Genomic DNA, 12,170 nt, shown 5'->3' with positions numbered 1-12,170 from the left:
GATACAAGATTGTATCAAAAAACCCAAAAGAAAAATGAAAACCAAATATCTTTAATTAAAAGTTTGCAATTAACTAAGGGAATACCAATATTGTTTTTAATGTTGTTATGGGGAGACTATTTGAAAAATCTAAATGCATTAATGCAGGTAGCAAATATTACTGTAGTGGTGACACTAGTGACTCAGGCATTGTCAGTAAGGAGCTTGTACATTCTCCCTGTAACCATGGGGGTTTCCTCCAGGTGCTCTGGTTTCCTCCCACCCTCCAAAAATATATAGGGTGTGTAGGTTAATTGGTGTATTTGGGTGACAAGCGCTGCAAGGATCTGTTACCATGCTGTATCTCCAAGTTAAATAAACTAAAATAAATTTAAAAATATATAAACTATATAAACCAAGTGGCATGAAAGCAACATTCTTTTTTGTTAATCTAATTGCTATGTAGATTATTTCTTATTCTGTATCATTACACAAGGATTGATCAAAATAAATCCAATCAAAACTATATTTGGACAGCACGGGCTCGTGGGCGAGAAGAGCCAGTTACCATACTGTATATCTAATTATTTTTATTCTAATTTACAGTCCTACAATATAAAGCAGATGATTGATTTCATATCAGAATTCCAGATTTTTCTAATAGTACATAAATTAGAAAAATTTAGTTATGGATCCACTCCTAGCTTGCTAATATTATCATTTTCAATTACTCTTGCTCAAATGAAGAAGCCAGCATTCAGAATAACTGAATTGTGGAAGTCAGGTAGTGATCAAGTTTCAAAGGGTTATAATTTGATATTTAAACAAACAATATTGCAGTTTAATTAACCCCATGTGTTGACTACTAATTACATAAGCTTTATTATTCAAGAAGGAAGAAGCAATTAAAGAAACAAGATATGCAACGTGATGAAAAGTTGAAATCATTAGGAGATCAGTCAGGTAAATGACAAATTGCTTTAAGACATGCTGGATTTGTACAATAATTGCCCACTTATGCCAGTACAGGAAGTTTACTGTCACAAAAGTGGCATATGTACATTTTGACATTTTAATTGTCAATACAATGCCTACAAATTTATCAATTTAATTGATGGAGAAAAAAAAAATCTTAGAGGTAAACTTCTTTCTCTTAGTTGTAATTTTACTGTTGTGTATCTTTCAATGAAGCCCAATTTTACTTTGCATGGAATTAACCCTCATCTCTTCTTTTCAAATGTTGCATTTTTTTTCTTAATCCTGGCATCTCAAATTAGGGATACATGCTTTTGGATTGATCATTCACTGTTCAACGTCTGCCACAACCTTGTCGCTTCCAGCAAGTTGTACCCTTCGAGCCTTTGAGGTTAAGAACACAGAGTAGCATGTATAAAAGTGCCAATATTTATGCCATACCTATAACACATATTTGATATTTCCAGTTTAATATTATGTAACTTGTGAGGTGTGCAGAGGCGATTCACCAGGCTGATACCTGGAATGGCAGGAATGACTTATGAGGAAAGATTGCGCAAATTGGGATTGTACTCCCTGGAGTTTAGAAGATTGAGAGGGGATCTCATAGAGACCTATAAAATTCTGGCAGGACTGGACAGAATGGATGCAGATGGGATGTTTCCAAGGATGGGAAAATCCAGAACCCGGGGCCATGGTTTGAGGATAATAGGCAAACCATTTAGGACCGAGATGAGGAGGAATTTCTTGACCCAGAGGGTGGTGAATCTCTGGAATTCATTGCCACAGAGGGCAGAAGAGGCAGGTTCATTAAATCTATTTAAGAGGGAATTAGATCTATCTCTTCAGTATAAGGGTATTAAAGGTTACGGAGAGAAGGCGGGGTCAGGGTACTGAACTTTAAGATCAGCCATGATCTCGTTGAATGGCGGAGCAGGCTCGAAGGGTCGAATGACCTACTCCTGCTCCTATCTTCTATGTTTCTATGTTTCTATGTGTGAGATATAGTTGATGTAAAAAGTTGAAATGTATAATTCTATATCATGAATTAACAAGAGCTGTCTTACTATCCAAGCATAAATTTGACCTGCATTGTTGATCAATTACAATGCCCAAATTCTATATATGTGACCCAATTTTTGGGCTTTGGTCATGGAGCAGGAAATAGATAGTAGAAATAAATTTTGTTGCATTCCCCTTTTGAATTAGATCCTCCTTGTCTATGCATATTGTCAATGATGGTCCCAACGTATCCGTTAAAAAAGATCATAATTGGAGAGAGCAGGACAATGTTCTATTAGTCAAATTATTTTTATTTTTTTGTTTCTCAAAAGACATGAATTGCTTCTGTTGATTGCAACAATCCAGATATTTAAAATCCAGGTACCAGGTATTTAAAATTTTATTCCCCGAAATCATGGGTATTATATTATTTTGAAATCCCTTTTAGTACCATAAATTGTTTGATCTTGTCCAGACATAAAATACATGCCTCAATATTGAGGATTATTTGTTTTTTTCCCCCCGAGATTAATTTAGAATTCTATTTATATACAAATTCTTCTGCCATCTCTTCTCCTACCATGCACAAACCCATTGTAACCCAGGAAGGAATGACCACCTGATTAAAAAAGGAAGCAACAAATCCAGTTTGTCCAGCTAAATAATATTTCTTAAATCAGGTAGTCTTAACCTTCCTAATTTGTAATCCAAGGACAATATTTCCATTGGAGATACTAGATATCTTGCCTGACCATCAAAATAAATGAACATGTCCATTTAATTTTTATTTAATTAGTAGATAATGGGATAGGTAACGATTGAAAAAGATATTGAAATCTAGGCATTATTTTCATTTTAAATCAATTCACTCTGCCCAACAATGTGATGAGCAGATTCATCCATTTATGTAGGTCCTCAATTTTCCACAGCAAGGGGAGATTATTAAGTTTATATAAATCCTTTAAATTACTATTAAATTTGATCCATAAATCTTTCATTTCTGTTTTAACATGATTAAAGTGACTGTGATGTTGATATTGAGTATAGTCTGTGTTAAAGGTAACATTTTACTTTTGTCCCAATTGATAACCAGAGACTATACTATAATTATCCATATAGTCTTGAGCCTAACCAATGACTTGGCTGGGTCAACCTAATATATTAGAATATTATCAGCAAATAAATTGATTTTATATTCTTTCTGGTCCACTTTAAACCCATTTATGCCTGGATCCAATCTGATAAGTTCAGCTAATGGCTCTATTGCCAACTCAAATAGAGTTGGAGACAGCAGGAAACCTTGTCTAGTGGATCTATGTAATAAGAAAATTGATGAAATCTATCTATTAGTTATTATTTTGGATTTAGCTTGATGATAGAGAGCTCTTATCCAATTTATTAATGTTTAACCTAATCCAATTCTCTCCATTATCTTGAATGGAAAATCCCATTCAAGTCGATCAAAAGCTTTTTCAGTGTCTAAAGCTACTGCCACGCTCAGGTCCACCTTTGTCTTAGCTAAATATAACATGGTTAGCAATCTACAAATATTGTCTGATGATTATTTATTTTTGATAAGTCCAGATCAATCAGATTTAATCAATTTTGGTAAATATTGAAATAATCTGTTAGCTAATGCCTTAGCAATTATTTTGTAATCTGTATTCAATAATGATATTGGTCAATAAGACACTGGTTCAAGTGAGTCTTTATTCTTTTTAAGTATCAATGTTATAATTGCTGTTGAGGAAGAATCTGAGAGGGTATGAGTCTCCTCAGCCTGAATCAGTACCCTCCTAAAAAGAGATAAAGAATTTAAAGATAAATTATTATAAAATTCCAGGTGAAAACCATCATCTCCCAACAGGGTGGTCCCAAGCTGACAAAGAGGGAAAACAAAGAGCACATGGCACCTTTATAGTGGTGGAGGGACAAGCCCACATCATTTACTGGGGGCCAATAGCACAGTGGCAGGAGGGTTAATCTCATTATAACAGCCAATGGCCCAAGGCCAAGTATAGGCAGGCTGGCGAATGGTGTCCAGGTAATTTACATATGGCCAACAGCAAGGTGTGCACTAATGGGTGGGGCGGAACCAAACCTTGATTGGCAGCTGGTGTGTCCTCTGACTAGGTGGGGGGGGGGGGCAGTGCTGTCACATGACAGCCACAACCCTTCCCAATACATTAGTCTACTGGAGGAAACAAAGATAATAGCAACGATCTGGCAATCACAACAGTGACAAGATTGAAAGCATCTTTGATTTCACATCTGTCTCTATTGCACTGAAATTGGTAGACAGTAACTTCAGGCAAGTATCAGACTTGTGTTAAAGATGTGGGAAAGGAACTGCACTATTAAGTTAAGTGGGAGCCAACCATTTCTTAGCCTCTCTTCCACCTATACATTGATGCAGCACAGCACCTAACACCCTGAATATGCCCGAGATTGTCTGATCTCAGATGCTAAGCAGTACTTGGAGGGTCAGTACTTGGAGGGAAACCGCCTAGGAATACCAGGGTCTGTAGATTTCTGTGAGGGGCACTGGATAAAGTGGTGACTCTCTGTCTGCCTTATGGAAGACAAAAGTTAAAGAATTTTATGTTACATTCTAAATGCAGTTTTATGTGACAATAATGGAACCTTTAACTTTTACTTGATTCTTTTGGACTTAGCATCCTTAGTGCTATTAATGACAACAACCCTAATATATATTCTAATGACCAATTATTTGGGCAAGCAATATTTTGAGGGAGGTTTTAAAAAAGCCATTTTACAGTATATTCTGGCATATTTTTCTCCAATTTCCCCAAGGCAGTCAAGAAAACTTCTGAAGGTCAGCAATCAAATGGAAAGCTTACTGTTTTTAGTTCCCTTCTACTTACTCTCAATGCTCGTCTCCCTCAGTAACTTTGTCTATTCAAATAGTGAGTCAAAATCAGTCATTTCCCTTTGACACTGATAATTCTCTGTCAAAGCGGCATTTCCTCACAATTAATCATTTTGCAGGTTAATATATAAAGAAATAAAGGACCATTGATGGACATGTAAATAAGTACAAGCAACGGACATACAGGGATTTCAATGAAGCAGATTCTAATTAATAGGATTGGTTCCCTGTAAGTCAGCATTGATCCTTATACGCAAATAAAACATATGATAAAATTTATGTTAATTCCAAGTCAAATTTAGTTAATTGCTTTTATTCACTGGGCAGAACTCAGGATCACAACCAATAATTCCTCAGTTTCCATTATCTTTGCTTAATATGGAAGCAGCAGGGAATTTGGGGCAGATAGGAACAAAATCACTTGGAGAACAGGCACCACTTAATTGCCTTGATCCACAACCTTTGCTGGTGAAGCAGTCAGCGCAGAGAAGATGGATGGTGGTGGGGGGGTGGGCAGGGGGGGGCTGGTGGGGGGGGTGGGCAGGGGGGGGCTGGTGGGGGGGGTGGGCAGGGGGGGGCTGGTGGGGGGGTGGGCAGGGGGGGGCTGGTGGGGGGGGTGGGCAGGGGGGGGGCTGGTGGGGGGGGTGGGCTGGTGGGGGGGGTGGGCAGGGGGGGGCTGGTGGGGGGGGTGGGCAGGGGGGGGCTGGTGGGGGGGCGAGGTGTGGGAGGACAAATCTGGCTGAGTTGGATTAAACATTAGTGTTCCATTTTCTTTTAGTTTTTGAAGAGGATTTCAACTAATTTCAGTTGGAATCACAATTGAAAAACATTTTCTCCAATTTTATGAACAATAAATAAAAGCAATAAAGTAATTACTTTATATTTTCATTGTGAACATAGAAGAAAACTGAACATGAGATAAACAATGTTATGGAAAATGATTCTCAAGCAAAAGCTGAAGAATAAAAAGGCAAAACAACCAATGTAAGGAGCCCAAACATTTTTCAAAGATGTGTCATAGTGTATTTTTTCCATGCTGAAAAGTATGGGCATCATTTGATGTAAAATGTAGTATTAATTGAATTAATCTATCAAAAGCTTTCATGTATTTTATGCCATGCCGTGAACTTAAACAAATCTAACTTCCCAACTCAACCACATTCTAGGGAGTTTTTCAACTCAGTTTAAGATCTAAATTGGGCAGTAACACTGCAGAAATGTGGGTCCGTAACTCATTTTGACTGGAACAGATCTGTTTCAGTTCTATTCAGGCTTCCTCCCTCAACTCTGTTTCTAGTATATTGACAAATGTACTGGTATTCTTCTTGAACTCACTCAGAACTCAAAAGTCTCACCATTTTTGCCACCATTGTCTTCCTTACTCTCACTTACACACAGCCCATCTCTAAATCTTTCCTTCTCTTTTTAGAAGGGATATATTAATGCCAATATTCATTAATAGTAAATGAAAATCAAAATACTGCTGATACAGGAAGATGGAATTAAAAACAGGAAATACAAAAAAAGCTCAGCAAGTCAGATAGTGTCAACAGAATAAAATGCAGACCTAATGTTAATGCTCTCATAGCCTTTCCCACCCTATAAGATGCAAGCACTCCATTTCTTCCCAGTTTCAGATTGCTCTGTCTCCACCTGCTTTGATGATGTGATTACCATACGGGTATCTCCAACATACTTTCATTCACCACAAATGTGGCTTGCCCTCTGTCATAGCCTTTGACTGCATCTCATTGTTCCCGACTGTCAGGTCCTGGCCATAGTGAGGATATGATTCCCATCAATCTCAGAATTCCACAGGTCATATTTCACAATTCCACTTGCACAAGAAGATTCCACCACCAACCACTCCTCCCCCTTTCAGCATTCCAAAGTGTTAATTTCCTTTTGTCCCCTTGGTCTGCTCTTTCATCCCTACAAACCGCTCTCCTTCTGATGGTAATTAACCTGCTCTATTACCTTGTATCCTCCCACTATCCAGGGACCTAAAAAGTTCTTCCAGGCAAGCCAACTCTCGCATGTACTTCCTTTAATCTAATATATTGCATTCAATGCTTGAACTGTGGACTCCTGTACCAAACACAGATTGGGTGACTGTTGTGTAGAACTCCTCTGTTTAGTCTGCAGCGATGATCCTGAGCCTCCAAATGCCTGTCACTTTAAATTTCCAGCCCACTCACAATCTGACTTTAATGTCCGTGGCTACCTGCACTATTCTAATGAGGCCCAAATCAGGCTTAAGGAGCAAAACCTTCACCTTCTAACTGGGCATGGTGCAGCCTTCAATATTGAGACCTGAAGGCTGTTCAGCTCTCTGATAGGAGAAGGAAGAAAAGGGTGCAGGGGGCTGGGGGAAAGGAGAAAATTTCCCTGCATTTTATGATTTTACATCAAATTTCCATTTTTCCCATTTAATTTGACTTCCAGTCATCACTTCATTCTTCCTGTCATCTCCAAGACAACCAGGTAGTTGGTTCCTATAATATCCAAAATTAGAAATATTCCAATGGTTGAAGCAGCATTAATCAAAAGAAAAAAGCTGCATTAACATTTCAGGTTGATGACCTTTCATATAAACTGGGAAAACCCAAGGATTAAATGAACTTGAAAGTAAGAAGAGGAATTGAAAAGAATTGGGCTAAAAGATCAGTGTGAGCATGATGGGCTGAAGGGCCCATTTCTGTTCTGTACTGTGACAAAGGAAATTAATGTCCATATGGGGTACCATTTGCCTGTTTACATTTGAACATCTGGCTATAGGATCCTCAATATTATGAGAACCATGTCATCAGCATTCCTGTGGTCAGTGTACTATAAATAGTACACTGCTTCTCGTCTTTCACTCCTTTCCTCCCTGACATGAAACTGAAAAACAGTGCGCCTTTTTGAAGAATGACCTACAGAAAGAGATCAAAAGGTGTTAAAATGAACAGGGAGGTTCAGGCATATGTGGCTGTGAACTGAGGGACGACAACCAGCTGAGAGACAAAATTAACTGGGAACAGGAGTTGTGAAAGTGTGCAGTTTACATGTGGGTAGAGGTAAAAGGTCTCTCTGTTGGGGTTAAGGACCAGTCTGTTTTTGAATGCCAAATGAATAGAGCACACCGGTAAAGTTGAGTAGCCCAAAAGGAAGGAGAAGTTTTTGTTGATATCTTTTGTCGCAACAGGGCATTACTTCTTAAGTATGATTTGTGTTGCTATAAAGCGATATCTATTAATAATAAGGTATCTAATGACAAATTACAAAGAAGTATGTAAGTCAAAATTCACAATGACAGGCCCTTTGCTAGCTTTTGTTCTGCATTCAAGCCTCCTTATCTCTTCCATCATCTAAATGATACAGATGACAATTTAATCTGTATTCAGTGGCTTGATAAAGGAAGAAATGTTGACCAGAATGACCGTTAGAAGTTTCCTTTAACTGGTGTCACAAGTATTCACTTCAAAATACAATTATATTTTAAAACTATTGGACAATTCTGTTTACTTAAGAAAGAAATGCATCACAATTAAGAGAAATTATTACCCTCACAATCTTCAAATAGCTGGGTTAATACTTGAATTGCCGAAGCACAGAAGTCTATTGACCAAGTGCTGGAAAATGGGATTACCATTGATATACATTTGGTATTCCAAGGACATCATGGGCTGCAGGCATTATTATGTGTTGTTTGACTCCTACTGACATTTGTGCTTAGTCATATTCAAAAGATCATTGCTCTTCTTGACTGCCACTGTCACTGTCTCTTCCTCTAAGGACTGGCCCTTGACCTCTCCAAATTTAAACGTCATTCTGTCACAACTCCTGTTCCCAATTAACTTTGGCCCTCAGCTGGTTATCTTCCCTCAATTCACAGCCATATGTGCTTGCCGCTCCATGTACATTTTAGCACCTTTTGATCTCTTTCCGCAGATCACGCTGGCAGTATTAACCCCCCATGGTTCTTCAGTTCCTGCAGAAACCTTTTATCCTTCTCCACCTCTAGTAGCATCCTCTCTCCCTCCCCTCTGACATTGTGCTGGTATTACAACAGATCCTGTTAAAAATAACAGCATGGCTGGTTTGCATTAATGACTCTTAACTATAGATGGGGTAAAATGTGCATTTGAAACTTGGTAAAACTTTTATTTTATGATGTCTAGCATTTCTCAAAGCAATGACTTCGACATGGAATTACAGCTCCTGCTCCAACAACAACAGAAGCAAAGAAGAAAGAAGTCTGCAAACATTACAGATTCACATGAGGATGAAAGCATTAAAGTAGAGAAAGATCATTTTAAAGCACATCTTATTAGAATTTTGAGTAGATTGAACCATGAAATTATTGTTTCTCAGAAATCAATTAAAATTTCAGAATGGTGTTTTGGAAATGTATACATGTTGTGAAAATAAAGAAAAACTGCAGAGTCTGGGAAAAAAAACCAGAATGCTGGAAAAACTCAGTGAGTCAACCAGCATCTGTTGAAGGAAGAACATCTAATATTTCAGGTCTGAAGTCCATCATCAGAATTGAGGAAAGTGAAGAGGAATGTTTGGCCGATGTCACGTTGATAAAGAAACCGACCCAAGTGACCTACAAAACAGTTTTCTTACATTCATGTATATATATCTGGAACACAGGGGAGAAGTGGAGCAGCTGATCCCAAATTTAACACTTTGTGTCCTTTTTGCCTTTCATTTCCTATCTCCAGTCTCCCAGCACTTGCTTAAAGCCCTGATCTATTAACCCAACAGATGCAAGACATACACCTTGCAATGCACAGCATGCCCAATATAGAGGATAACAAGAAGTTTAAAAGCCATAAGTATCCTGATGAATTCATGAATATACAAGGCAAGGACCAGTTTATATTTTCTGCTGAGATATCTGGCCTGAGCAAAGATGACTTAAAGTAGCAAAATATTGCTCAGGTGTCATAAAACATAATTGTACTATTCATACAATCTAGTGCCTCCTTCAGGTGGAGCAGCATTTCCACAGCTTATGAATTATAGAGGATGACTAATGCATGGCAACTATATTGACCAGATCTTCCAGGGAGAAAGCAAGGAGAGAAAATACTCTTCAGGAAACAAAAATAGAACAAAATTAAAAATAAATGGTGTGTGACTTAGATGTAACAAAATGTTAATGAAACTATTTTGAATAGGGTGCACTTGATATTGGGATATGTTAACACATGAATCATTAAATATTATAAAAGGATATTTCTTGAGTTTATGTAAAACAAAGATGCTGAAATAGATCTACGTACTGGAGGGAGAGAATAGAAAATATAATTTTAGGGAGCTCTCAGGAAGTGATGTAAAGTGTGTATTTTCCTTTTGTTTGAGAGCTTATCTCAAAATCAAAACAACCAACAAACTTGGATCATTTTATAATCAGTGGCAAGGTTGATTATTGTCTTTTGGATGAGTGGAGATTTGTAGATCAGAAATTTACAGGACAGGCCCTTCAGCCCATAGTGTTGTGCCAGCATGATAACTTATTCAACAACTGCCTAGAATACACCAGTGTATTCTAGTTCCATGTTCCATGTACCTATCAAATAGTCTCTTAAAATATGCTATTGCACCTGCATCACTGGCAGTGCATATCATGCACCCACCATTCTCTGTGTGAAGAACGTATCTTTTCATTCCCCTGCACTTACTCTCAAGCAACTTAAAAATATGCCCTCTGATATTAGCCGTTTAATCCCTGGAAAAAAAAGCTCCTGATTATCCAAATGATCAATGCCTCTATCATCTTGAACATCTCTATCAAGTCATCCCTCATTCTCTGTCACTCTAAGGAGAAAAAACCAAGTTCACTCATCTTGTCCTCATAAAGCATCCTCCTCACTCCATACAACATCCTTGTAAATCTCCTTTCCCCCCTCTCTACTGGGGATTCGCATCTTTCCTGAAATGAGGTGACCAAAACTGAACACAATTTTTCAAGTGGGGTCTAACCAAGGTTTTGTATAGCTTCAACATTACCTCATGGCTTAATTATGACACTCAATTAAACTCCATGACACTCAATAAGAAGCATTATTGGAATTTCTAGAACTTTATTCATTTGAAACATCAGTATCTGCTCCAAAATTGCTAACATGGAGAAATTATCAACATTAATGATACTTGGAATTTCCCCTCTTGGAAGTATCTTGTAACTTACTGTTGAGATGACTTATGTCGCATTTAGTCCAATGGAAATGCCCAATAAAATTGTTTGCTTTTGAAAATAAGGAGAAAAATGTTTTAAATATTTCAATGTTTTCATATTAACTTTCACTCACATATGGGAGAGACACCCAACAGCCTGCCACCAGTTCCCCCACACTGATTCCACCATCCTGCTCCCCCCAACAACCCACCACCAGCCCCCAACGATAGATGACAGTGATGTTAGTGAACCATACAGCGACGACGATCACTGTCAGCGTTACTCACTATTATCACCCTAATTTCAACTTTGCATATAAGATCCGGGGAATATTTTTGAGTAATTTTTTTGGGGAAAACGTGGGTCTTATATGCCATCAAATACGTTATATTAAAGGTGACACTAGATGCCGTCGCTATTGTGTTACACGCCTCACCTCCTTTGCTCCCAGAATGCCAGCGTGCTGTGTAAAATGACACACTGACCCGACATTATGCCGCCTTTGTTTGGTTTAGTGTAAATGACCAAAGCCAGCTTAAAGGCGGGTCTTCTTTATGAAATATTGCAGGATTTCTGTGTAAAAAGCCCTTTTCTCTCTGCTTCATGGTCCAAGCCCCAGGCATCGCTTCATGCCAGGTCGCTACTGTGGACGTCGCTGAAAGCGTCACGGATAAGGTTGACCAGTAGTATTGGGATGGACCAATACTTGCAGGATGCCACACCCCTTTTGGTCAGAGAACTGGGTGTGTGTAAGAGTCCCTGTTTATAGTTTGTGAGCGGGTCGAGTATAGGTTTACTGTTGTCGTTCAACTGAAGTCCGAGGTGAATGCCTATGTCATCACTTAAGTGAAATAGTGATTGAGTACCATTTAACATTCTCCCCTGTTTGTTTCCATGCGTTAATAAAAGTTACGTGTGATTCCAACAATTGCACACAGACTCATCTTTCTGTGAATCCACTGAACCTAATACTCTTCCCAACATGACAAATGGCGCTGCGAGCAGGGTTCAAAGAGTTTCAGATGGACACAAGTGAAGTGTGTCCAGTCATGTGGAAGTGGAAGATTGTGCTAACAATGTGTGAGATTGTATTAAGGATGTGTGTGGGCATCCTGTCGGGTCCATGTGTAATTGTGTACCCACTCACCAATG

At 38.4% G+C, this 12,170-nt stretch overlaps 1 long non-coding RNA gene across 1 annotated transcript; it reads left to right on the top strand.

Annotated features, from left to right (window-relative positions):
- The first annotated feature begins 865 nt into the window (after window positions 1–865).
- Window positions 866–11,627, top strand: LOC138756305 (uncharacterized). The gene is made up of 3 exons (XR_011352965.1): window positions 866–942; window positions 5,747–5,830; window positions 9,010–11,627. It is a non-coding gene; the product is annotated as an uncharacterized lncRNA (long non-coding RNA).
- The last annotated feature ends 543 nt before the right edge of the window (window positions 11,628–12,170 follow it).

The sequence above is a fragment of the Narcine bancroftii genome, chromosome 3, assembly GCF_036971445.1.
Source record: "Narcine bancroftii isolate sNarBan1 chromosome 3, sNarBan1.hap1, whole genome shotgun sequence".
Lineage (NCBI taxonomy): Eukaryota > Metazoa > Chordata > Chondrichthyes > Torpediniformes > Narcinidae > Narcine > Narcine bancroftii.
The sequence above is the reverse complement of the archived record's forward strand: the minus strand, read 5'-3'. Positions and strand labels throughout refer to the sequence as shown.